Genomic DNA, 10531 nt, shown 5'->3' on the forward strand with positions numbered 1-10531 from the left:
GACAGGAAATTTAAAACAAACCCACTCTATGGGACAGGAGACGGTTGTTTTGGATCAGTCAGGTGTGTGTTTTTAACATGACTAACTCCTGTACAGCTAATGCCTCACTTATTTGTTAAACATTGATTTTTTAAAAAGGCTAATATAGTCAGAAGACTTCAAACTTGGTCAACTAAAAAATGAATAAGCAACAACTATAAGAACATTTAAATTGGTAAGTGACCAGTAAAAGGAAAGGACACATGTGTTGAACTGTTTCTCTAAATCACCATTGGCCAAAAGATCTAGCTAAGCAATGTATAAGATGAGGCCACCTTCCTTTTGTGACTTTCCTATCATAGCAGTGCAGCCAGCAATAGCTTATGCATGCAAGCAGCATAAATAAGTCAAAATATTCTGCTCGGCAGTGGCTGTAGATATGAGAGGGTAGGGATTAGAAACAGAATGAAGGTTAGAAAGAACAATTAACCCTTAGCTGCTGCCAAAGAAGACTTGATTATTTTATTAGGGTAAGTTGAGTGTCAGGGGTCAGGGAGAAGTGGGTGTTTGTCTTGACTGAGAATTGAGGGGACTATAGATGTAGGAAAAGCCCCGACGTCTATTGCAGAGAGTCAAGAGAATGGAGAGTGAGTTCTAAGACAGGCTTTTGTATGGTACCCTACTGTTCTTTGCTGAAACATCTCTGGGCCTTTCTGGAAGGGCAGATAAATATTATCAGGACCAGGGGATTCTGGAATATCAGTGAAATACTCAACATCATCATGGATGATCTTCATTGTCTTTAGGAAAACAGAACCCCATCAATGGATCTGGGTCCTGGAAAGACCACGTTTATTCTTTCTTTCATTCTTGAACAGATGTTTGTTGAGCAGCTACTTAATAAATACCAGATGGAACAGGTGCTGAGAGTGGGAAGACGGAAACAAAAAAGACACTGCTGGACCATAATAGAGTCACATTTTGGTGGGAAAGACAAACATCCACTCTTTGTAGGTAACTAGTAAAGACTGGTTGAATGGGGGAATAATAACTAAATAAATAAATGGATTTTTTTAAGATAATAGCATGTTGGAGATTAGTAATATTGCTATGTTTGAATAATAACCTGAACAAATGAAATTCACTGATAAACAAATTCTCTTTATTTAAACCTAGAAATAGTAGGAAGTATTTCTTTTTTAAGAAAAACTGAGTCAGTTTTCTTTATGTTCATTTCTCTGCAAAGGACCCTGAAAGAGATTTGGTTAGTGATGAAGTGAGATAGGAGAGTCAAAGGAGAAGAGAAACAAGAACTGGATAATCAAGTTATGTATAAATATTGAAAATAAAATGGACATTGTCATTTTTGAAATATTTACTTTGTTCAGACCCAAGACACAAGCTTGAAAGAGGCTATTAGAATTAAAATATCACCTGCAGCATGCCAGGCTTCCCTGTCCTTCACTGTCTCCTGGAGTTTGCTCAAACTCATATCCACTGAGTCAGTGATGCCATCCAACCATCTCATCCTCTGACTCCTTCTCCTTTTGCCTTCAATCTTTCCCAGCATCAGGGTCTTTAACAAAGAGCTGGCTGTTCACATCAGATAGTCAAAGTACTGGAGCTTCAGTTTCAGCATCAGTCCTTCCAGTGAATATTCAGGACTGATTTTCTTTAGGATGAACTGGTTGGATGTCCTTGCAGTGCAAGGGACTCTCAAGTCTTCTCCAGCACCATAATTCGAAAGCATCAATTCTTTGGTGCTCAGCCTTCTTTATGTTCCAACTCTCACATTCATACATGACTAATGGAAAAACCATAGCTTTGACTATATACACCTTTGTTGGCAAAATAAGAATTTTTTTTCTACTAATAATTAGGGATGTTTTCCCCCTTTAGTTTCTTGAGAAAGTAAAGTTATGTTTATTAAATGAATGATGAATCAATTAGTGAGTACCGGGTGTTTTTTATTTTCATAGAAAAATCATCATATTTTTTGTTCAGACATTTTAAGAAGATAAAAGCTTGAGAACCATCGAAGAAACAAATTTAAATGTGGTCTGTGGAAGAGTTTGCAAGTTTGCTCCTATACACCTTCTTCCTTTCTTCTAGAAACATTAATAGAATTTCTGATACTGCCCACCCAGTTAAGTGTGCCTTGGAAATAAGTGACACCTGAGAGATATAAGGGATGTTTGATGTGAGACTTCTGGGAAGTGTCCAGAAAGGGAAAGGATGCTCACTGCCAGAATGTGGACACAATGAGGGCTGGGACAGCCTGGACCCAAGTGGAATATCAAGGAGAATGGAGCAACCAAGCAAAAGGGGCCTGGGGTTCTCACAGCTTCCTGGAACTGCCATACTAGTCTTAACCTGCATTTCTGTTGTTTTCGTTAATAAGATTAAGCATGTCTGTCATATGCAGTCAAATGTAATCCTAGCCAGTAGTGGCATGCTGCTGCTGCTGCTAAGTCGCTTCAGTTGTGTCTGACTCTGTGCAACCCCATGGACAACAGCCCACCAGGCTCCTCTGTCCACGGGACTCTCCAGGCAAGAATACTGGAGTGGGCTGCCATTTCCTTCTCCTCTAGTAGTGGCATAAATAGTTCTAAAATTGTTACCTATTTTGTATGCTTGTCACGGATTCTATGACACTAGTTTGAGATTCATTTCTCTGTTTTGCCTAGCTGCTGTTTTTCCAGTAGTCGTGTACAGATCATAAAGAAGGCTGAGCGCCGAAGAATTGATGCTTTCAAATTGTGGTGCTGGAGAAGACTCTTCAGAATCCCTTGGACAGCGAGAAGACCAAACCAGTCCATTCTGAAGGAAATCAGTCCTGAATATTCATTGGAAGGACTGATGCTGAAGCAGAAGCTCCAGTACTTTGACCACCTGATGCAAAGAGCTGATTCATTGTAAAAGACTGTGATGCTAGGAAAGATTGAGGGCAGGAGGAGAAGAGGGTGACAGAGGATTAGATGATTGGATGGCATCACCAACTCAATGGACATGAGTCTGAGCAAACTCTGGGAGATAGTGAAGGACAGGGAAGCTTGGCATGCTGCAGTCCATGAGGTTGCAAAGACTCAGATACAACTTAGTGACTGAGCAATGACAACATTGGATGTCCAGTTGCTCTAGCATCATTTTTTTCTTTTTGGAAAGGTATCCTTCCTCCATTGAATTGCTTGTGCACCTTTGTCAAAAAATCAGCTGGGCACATTTGTGTGGGTCTCCAACTGGGGGTTTGATCCCTGGGTTGAGAAGATCCTCTGGAGAAGAGAATGGCAACCCACTTCAATATACTTGCCTGGAGAATCCACAGACAGAGGAGCCTGACAAGCTACAGTCCATGGGGTTGCAAAGAGTCGGACAGGACCGAGCTACTCACACACACGCGCACACACACAGTTTAGTTCATTCCTTGTTGTTACTGAATAGTATTCCATTGTATGGATAGTCCACAGGTTCTTTATCCATTCACGCATTGTTCGACATCTGGTTGTTTTTCGCTTTTGGCTCCTATGAAGAAAGCTTCTGTGAACACTGACATACCAGTTTTTGTGTGGACACCTGCTTTCATTTCTTTGGGGCTAATATCTAGGAGTGGGACTGAGGACTCTTATGGTAGGTATATGTTTAATTTTATAAGCAGCCATCAAATTGTTTTCATTCGCAAGCAATGTATGAAAATCCCAGTTGTTCTGCATCCTTGGAAACAGTACTGTCAGTCTCTTTAATTACAGCTACCCTAGCACGTGTGCAGTGCTATCTGATAGCAGTTTTAAAATGCATTTCCCTAATGACTAATGAGACCAGGGATGTTTTCATGTTCTTACTTGCCATTTGTATATAATCCTTTCTACATGTTAATGTTTTTTGTCTTATTAGGTACATATCTTAGAAAATCAAATAAGTATTTTGAGGGAGATTACCTTTAAAGGAGTGCTGAAGTGGTCCTTCCCAGCTTCAAAGTGTATTAGGTCTTTAAGAAAACCAAATTTGCTCCTCTTTTTTTTTTAAAAAAAGAGAGAACTACTTTCCTAATTTATTTGGTGTATATATTTGGATTCTTGTGTATAATAGTAAGTTATTTAAAGAAGGATATACAACAGAATGGGCTTCCCAGGTGATGCCAGAGGTAAATGACCTGCTGCCATTGCAGGAGATGCAAGAGACACAGGTTTGATTCTTGGGTTGGGGAGGTACCCTGGAGGAGGGCATGGAAACCCACTCCAGTATTCTTGCCTGGAGAATCACATGGACAGAAGAGCCTGGCAGGTTGCAGTCCATAGTGTTGCACAGAGTCGGACACAACTGAAGCGACTTTGCACTCACATAGTGTAAGCACATACCGCAGAATAATTAAAAAGCACATAGTGCTTACTGTTCATCCTCTGTTGAATTAAAGTGAAAATGATATTTTGGTGATCATATTGCTAACAGAAGGGGCTTCCCTGATGACTCATCGGTAAAGAGTCCACCTGCAATGCAGGAGATGCAGGAAACTTGGGTTCAGTCCCTGTGTTGGGAAGATACCCTGGAGAAGAAAATGGCGATCGACTCTAGTATTCTCAGGAATCCCATGGACAGAGGAGCTTGGTGGGCTACAGTCTGTGGAGTTGCAAAAAGTTGGACACAACTGAGCGACGAGGCACACATTGCTAACAGAATGTGAAGGACTTAAATTCTTCAAGCCTACATGTTAGCAAATAACTCTTCTTAGTAATTTTTCTGGCCCTTTTCAAAGGTAATCATTCTTTCTTCTAACTTTGAAAAGCCTCTTAACGTTGCCAAGATGTGCCTCGTGGCATACCCCTCCTAGGGATGGCAGTAAGTGCCATGATCCAGTAGGGCAGAGACACTGGTGACAGATGGAGGATAGTGCAATCTTCTATCGTACTTTCTGTTTCAATCCAGTGGATTGAAAACCAGTAGAAGATTTGATGCCAGAGTACACCAAGCACATCTGACAAGAATGATGTGGAAGTCAGCAGTTGGTTACATTGTTAAAAATGAATTAACTTTCAGTTCAGTTCAGTTGCTCAGTCATGTCAGACTCCTTGGGACCCCATGAATCACAGCACGCCAGACCTCCCTGTCCATATTTACAGACTATTTGGAGGCATCCTAACTCAGAGGCAATATGGCAGAGTGAATAGGGATTAGGTTATAGAGTCACTTACAACCTCTTTGACCTTCTGACCCTCAGTTTCTTCATCTATAAATAGAGATTATAATATCAGATATAATGTGAAAATTAGTGATATACAAATAATATCTGCCACTCTCCTGGGCTAATAGTAGAGTTTCAATAAATAACAACTATTATTCTCATTTTTCAGTGATCCTAGTCTACAAGCGAACCACTTAAAAATCAGAAATGACTATTGTAATAAGACTTTAATTGTAGGTTATGTTTTATTATAGATTGTTTTCATTAATTGGACTGTTGCTGTGTACCAAATTGTGCACCAAGTGCTTTATATATGAATTCTCACAAAACTAACATGAGGTAGGTTTCCTTATTCTTTTTTTTTTAAACAGGAGAAAAGCATACAAATTTTATTGAATTTTTACTTATACATGGGAGCCTGCACAAGAAAATGGAGACCTGAAGAAATGACCAGAGCAGGATGCTTTTATACCAGAAACATTTTAATAGCCTGGTTTTCCTCTTGCTGTAGGTAATCCACTTGTTGTCTGATACGAAAGATGCAGCCCACTCTGGGGATCGAGGCACTGGTTTTAGACATCAGTTCAGTTCAGTTCAGTCGCTCAGTCGTGTCCGACTCTTTGCAACCCCATGAATCACAGCACACCAGGCCTCCCTGTCGATCACCAACTCCTGGAGTTCACTCAAACTCATGTCCATCGAGTCAGTGATGCCATACAACCATCTCATTCTCTGTCGTCCCCTTCTCCTCCCATCCCCGATCTTTCCTAGACGCTTACTCCTTGGAAGGACAGTTATGACCAACCTAGATAGTATATTAAAAAGCAGAGACATTACTTTGCCAACAAAGGTCCGTCTAGTCAAGGCTATGGTTTTTCCAGTGGTCATGTATGGATGTGAGAGTTGGACTGTGAAGAAAGCTGATCGCCGAAGAATTGATGCTTTTGAACTGTTGTGTTGGAGAAGACTCTTGAGAGTCCCTTGGACTGCAAGGAGATCCAACCAGTCCATTCTAAAGGAGATCAATCCTGGGTGTTCATTGGAGGGACTGATGCTAAAGCTGAAACCCCAATACTTTGGCCACCTTATGCAAAGAGTTGACCCACTGGAAAAGACTCTGATGCTGGGTTTTAGACATACTGGGGAGCATTTAGCCACATGAGCATCCTGGAGGCTGACATCTTGGATCTTCTCCTTGTTTTATAGCAAGTATAGATACACAGAGGTGAAGTTGTTTGCCTTTCTTGAATTAAGATCCTTCAATTAAGTAAGGGACAAAGCTTGAATTCTGACTTTGTGTCAGAATCTGACACAAAGCCAGATTCTGACACTGGTATTTTAGCCCCTACAATCCTCTGCGTCCCATCGTTGTTTTTATTTGCATTCTACGCTTTACATAATTTATACCTCACCTTGCCTTCAACCCCTCATCTATGTTTGCAGATACGATTGCAAATATTTTCATCTAAGTTGTTGGTATGGTAGCACGTATAAACTTGAACAAAATGTGATCTGTTTAGCATTTCTAAGTTTTCTCCCTGACAGGCTCTAAAATCTACAAGCTTGATTCTTCCAAGTCATTATTCCATTCAATTAAAAATAAATTCCCAAGGACTAGTGTAGAGAATGAATATTGGTATTTGTTGGTATAACTCTGATTTTTAATTAATATATTGAAAAGAAATGAATGAGTTTAGGTAGTACTCCTAACTTTTTCTTACTTCTTCTTTTCTTTTTCACCTTTAAGCTCTTTAAAATTTTAATTTTCAAAGTAGGATCTCAATTACTGTTTTAAAAATTAAAATTCCCTACAACACAACCTCTTAATGGTTGCCCTTTTCTATTTTAATCTGGGTTCTGCCTGGAACAGATGATTCTTATTCCATGACCTGAAGGCCAAAGAATTGCAAACCTGTAGGAGAGGCAAGGAATTATCGAACCAGAACCCATCTGCCTGATTCTAAGCTGTACATACACACACCCTGTGTGTGTGTGTGTGTAGCTCAATTCCAGTTTGAAATCAGGCTTTTAAGGCTTTACATATAGGGAAGTTACAGAGACTAGGTATTAAAAATAGTATTATAAACAGTTTTATGTATACAGAATGACTTTAAATAAGGTCTGCTTGAGATAATATCCTGCTAATTAGATGGTGAACTGTTAGTGTCAGCTGTTCGTATCACCCACAGTGGCAGGCAGATCAGCCTGACATTCAAAATTTAGAGATACGACAGCTCCTGCTGTGGGAAAAACCACCATAGGAGGTGAGAAGCAAGCTGGATGAGCTCAAGGTTTGCGAAAGTTACCCAAACCTAAGGGACAGGTGTTAGAGTTTCAGGGTCAAATCTCATCTTTTCACTCACTCTTTTACAAAGAAGAAATAACTGTCAGCGTTGTCACTTTGCAGTTCAAAGGACAGACTCTTTAAGGAAGTGACATCCCCAGATCGCCCGTGATGACAGAGTTACTCACCAGGACACTGGGTAGCGAAGGACATGGTGCCTCTTTAGGCAACAACAGGGTAGACGTCCGCTGCCCTCTGGTCAGCTCCGTGCAGCGGGAGAGAAGGAAAAAACACTCAGTGTCCTTCAGGATGAAGCCTGAGCACCTGCTTCAACCCCTCCTCGAAACTAACTAGAATTAGTTTGTCCCCGGAGAAGGCAATGGCAAGCCACTCCAGTACTATTGCCTAGAAAATCCCATGGATGGAGGAGCCTGGTTGGCTGTAGTCTGTGGGGTCGCTAAGGGTCGGACACGACTGAGCGACTTCACTTTCACTTTTCACTTTCACACATTGGAGAAGGAAATGGCAACCCACTCCAGTGTTCTTGCCTGGAGAATCCCAGGGATGGGGGAGCCTGGTGGGCTTCCGTCTATGGGGTCACACAGAGTCGGACACGACTGAAGTGACTTAGCAGTAGCAGCAGTTTGTCCCCATTCAACATGGGACCGTTTCGCATCAAGCCATCCCCACCCTGCATGTAACCTCCAGGGGCCGTGGATCGATCCCCCGGTGAACCCTATACGTTGCCGCTAAGGAGCATGGCTGGTCACCCAGTATAGAGGGCACAGCCAACTTAGGCAGAAAATAAGTGGGCTACTTTCAGTAGAAGGCTGCTGTGGGTCTGGTGAGAAGAGGTTTTACCCAACCAATCCATGTCTGTTGATGGCCATGCTCTCCTAGTGGTCAGGATTCTGTTTAACCTCTCTCTGTAGATCTGACTGGTCACCAAGAGTTGCCATGACTTTTCAAAGAACGTCTGTCAGATTCTCCCATCCCTTCCCTCCTGAGGCGGAGAGACATGTGTTGCTCAGAGCCCTTTTCAAGAAATAACTCGCTGACCAGCCACGGGGTGGATGATTGTCCAATATCCTACAGCTGTCAGCTCCTTCAGGACCTGCCTCAGCTCTTCGAGTCAAGATCACAGTCCTCTTGGGGGCTCCTCAGCCAAGGGCTGAACACAATGGCAGTACTAGCCTAGCCGTGTCCTGTCAACTCAAGACGCCTCTAGCAGGCAGTCCCTGTGACTGAGCTCCTCGTGGGGTTGGCAGATATAGTCAAGTCTGATGGCCTTCGGACTGCTCTACCTGCCCAATTAGGCTTTCTCCCCATTTCCATTTATAGATCTTGACTGCTGCTAAGTTGCTTCTTTATTTTGGGGGCTCCAAAATCACTGCAGATGGTGACTGCAGCCATGAAATTAAAAGACACTTGCTCCTTGGAAGAAAAGTTATGACCAACCTAGACAGCATATTAAAGAGCAGAGACATTTACTTTGCCAACAAAGGTCCATCTAGTCAAAGCTATGGTTTTTCCAATAGTCATGTATGGATGTGATAGTTGGACTAAGCACCGAAGAACTGATGCTTTTGAACTATGGTGTTGGAGAAGACTCTTGAGAGTCCCTTGAATTGCAAGGAGATCCAACCAGTTCATCCTAAAGGAAATCAGTCCTGAGTGTTCATTGGAAGGATTGATGATGAAACTCCAATACTTTGGCCACCTGATGTGAAGAACTGCTTCATTTGAAAAGACCCTGATGCTGGGAAACATTGAGGGCAGGAGGAGAAGGGGACGACAGAGGATGAGACGGTTGGATGGCATCACTGACTCAACGGACATGAGTTTGAGTAAACTCTGGGAGTTGGTGACGGACAGGGAGGCCTGGCGTGCTGCCGTCCGTGAGGTCACAAAGAGTCGGACACGACTGAGCAACTGAACTAAACTGAAGTCGCTTCAGTTGTTTCCATCTCTTTGCAGCCCTACCAACTGTAACCTGCCAGGCTTCTCTGTCCATTGGATTCTCCAAGCAAGAACAGTGGAGTGGGTTGCCATTTCCTTCTCCGGGGGATCTTCCTGACCCAGGAATCGAACTTGCCTCTCTTCTGTCTCCTGCGTTGGTAGGTGGGTTCTTTACCACTAGCGTCACTTGGGCAGCAGCCGCTCTCCCAAAAAATTCATACTGGAGTGGGTAGCCAGTCCCTTCCCCAGGGGATCTTCCCAACCCAGGGATTGTAGATCTTACCTCCCAATAAACCTTTTATACCCCCCACTCTTCCTCAGCATCTGCTTCCCAGAAAATGTAACCTACAACCATGTCTCTCTTCCCTAACCCTGAGGTGTGTCAGATCTCACCGTGAGACCTGCTATGGAGTTTGCAGAAGTCTTCCAAGATCCCTCACCCACCCCAGTGACGCTGCTATTTCACCCTGGGAACAGTGGAAAGTACTGTTGATTTTTTTTCTAGAGAGGAGATATGTAAAGGAAAACACAGAAGATGGGCTTGACACTTGAATAACCATCATGTGAAGAAAATGGGAACAAATCACCAGGTTTGGGTTCAATATTGGAATTTTTTCTTTCTTCTGTTCTTGTGTTCATTTTTTGCGGGTTCTTTTTCAGTTTTTCAACAATAATATTCACCATGGGATCATCTTAGAATTTCTGCAGGATGCATTTAAACTGATTGATTTACAAAATTTGAATTTTTACTTCTCTTTTCTCAGAAAGTAGCTATTAAGTTAAGTAGCTATAATATGCTCGAAATAATTGTTCTTCAAAATTGTAGATGACACGTAGTAATAGATTTTCTTTTTCTTTTTACTTTTATATGGCTAAAAATACTTGAAAGAACTGAAGAAACACCAAAGCATGACTTGAAAGAAGCCAAGGGGCTCTCAAATGAGGAATGAGAATCCAAAACAATCCACCAAGTTTTATTGTGCAGACAATGACAGCGCAGCCAGTTCTGCACTGAGGGTGAATGAGAAAACCTTCTGCACGTGACACTCATGTAAAGTAATGTCGAGACATTGGAGCAAGCTTGATTTGTCCCATTTGGTGAAAGAAGGGAACTGGCCACCTTTTTCTTTCAC

At 42.1% G+C, this 10531-nt stretch overlaps 1 long non-coding RNA gene across 1 annotated transcript; it reads left to right on the forward strand.

Annotated features, from left to right (window-relative positions):
• Positions 1 to 894: 894 nt before the first annotated feature.
• On the forward strand, positions 895 to 10037 carry LOC148775221 (uncharacterized). The gene is made up of 5 exons (XR_016039300.1): positions 895 to 989; positions 2667 to 3606; positions 5410 to 5494; positions 9417 to 9556; positions 9776 to 10037. It is a non-coding gene; the product is annotated as an uncharacterized LOC148775221 (long non-coding RNA).
• Positions 10038 to 10531: the final 494 nt, after the last annotated feature.

The sequence above is a fragment of the Moschus berezovskii genome, chromosome 16 (genome assembly GCF_049115385.1).
Source record: "Moschus berezovskii isolate FMDL1 chromosome 16, NW_MosBer_1.0, whole genome shotgun sequence".
Classification (NCBI taxonomy): domain Eukaryota; kingdom Metazoa; phylum Chordata; class Mammalia; order Artiodactyla; family Moschidae; genus Moschus; species Moschus berezovskii.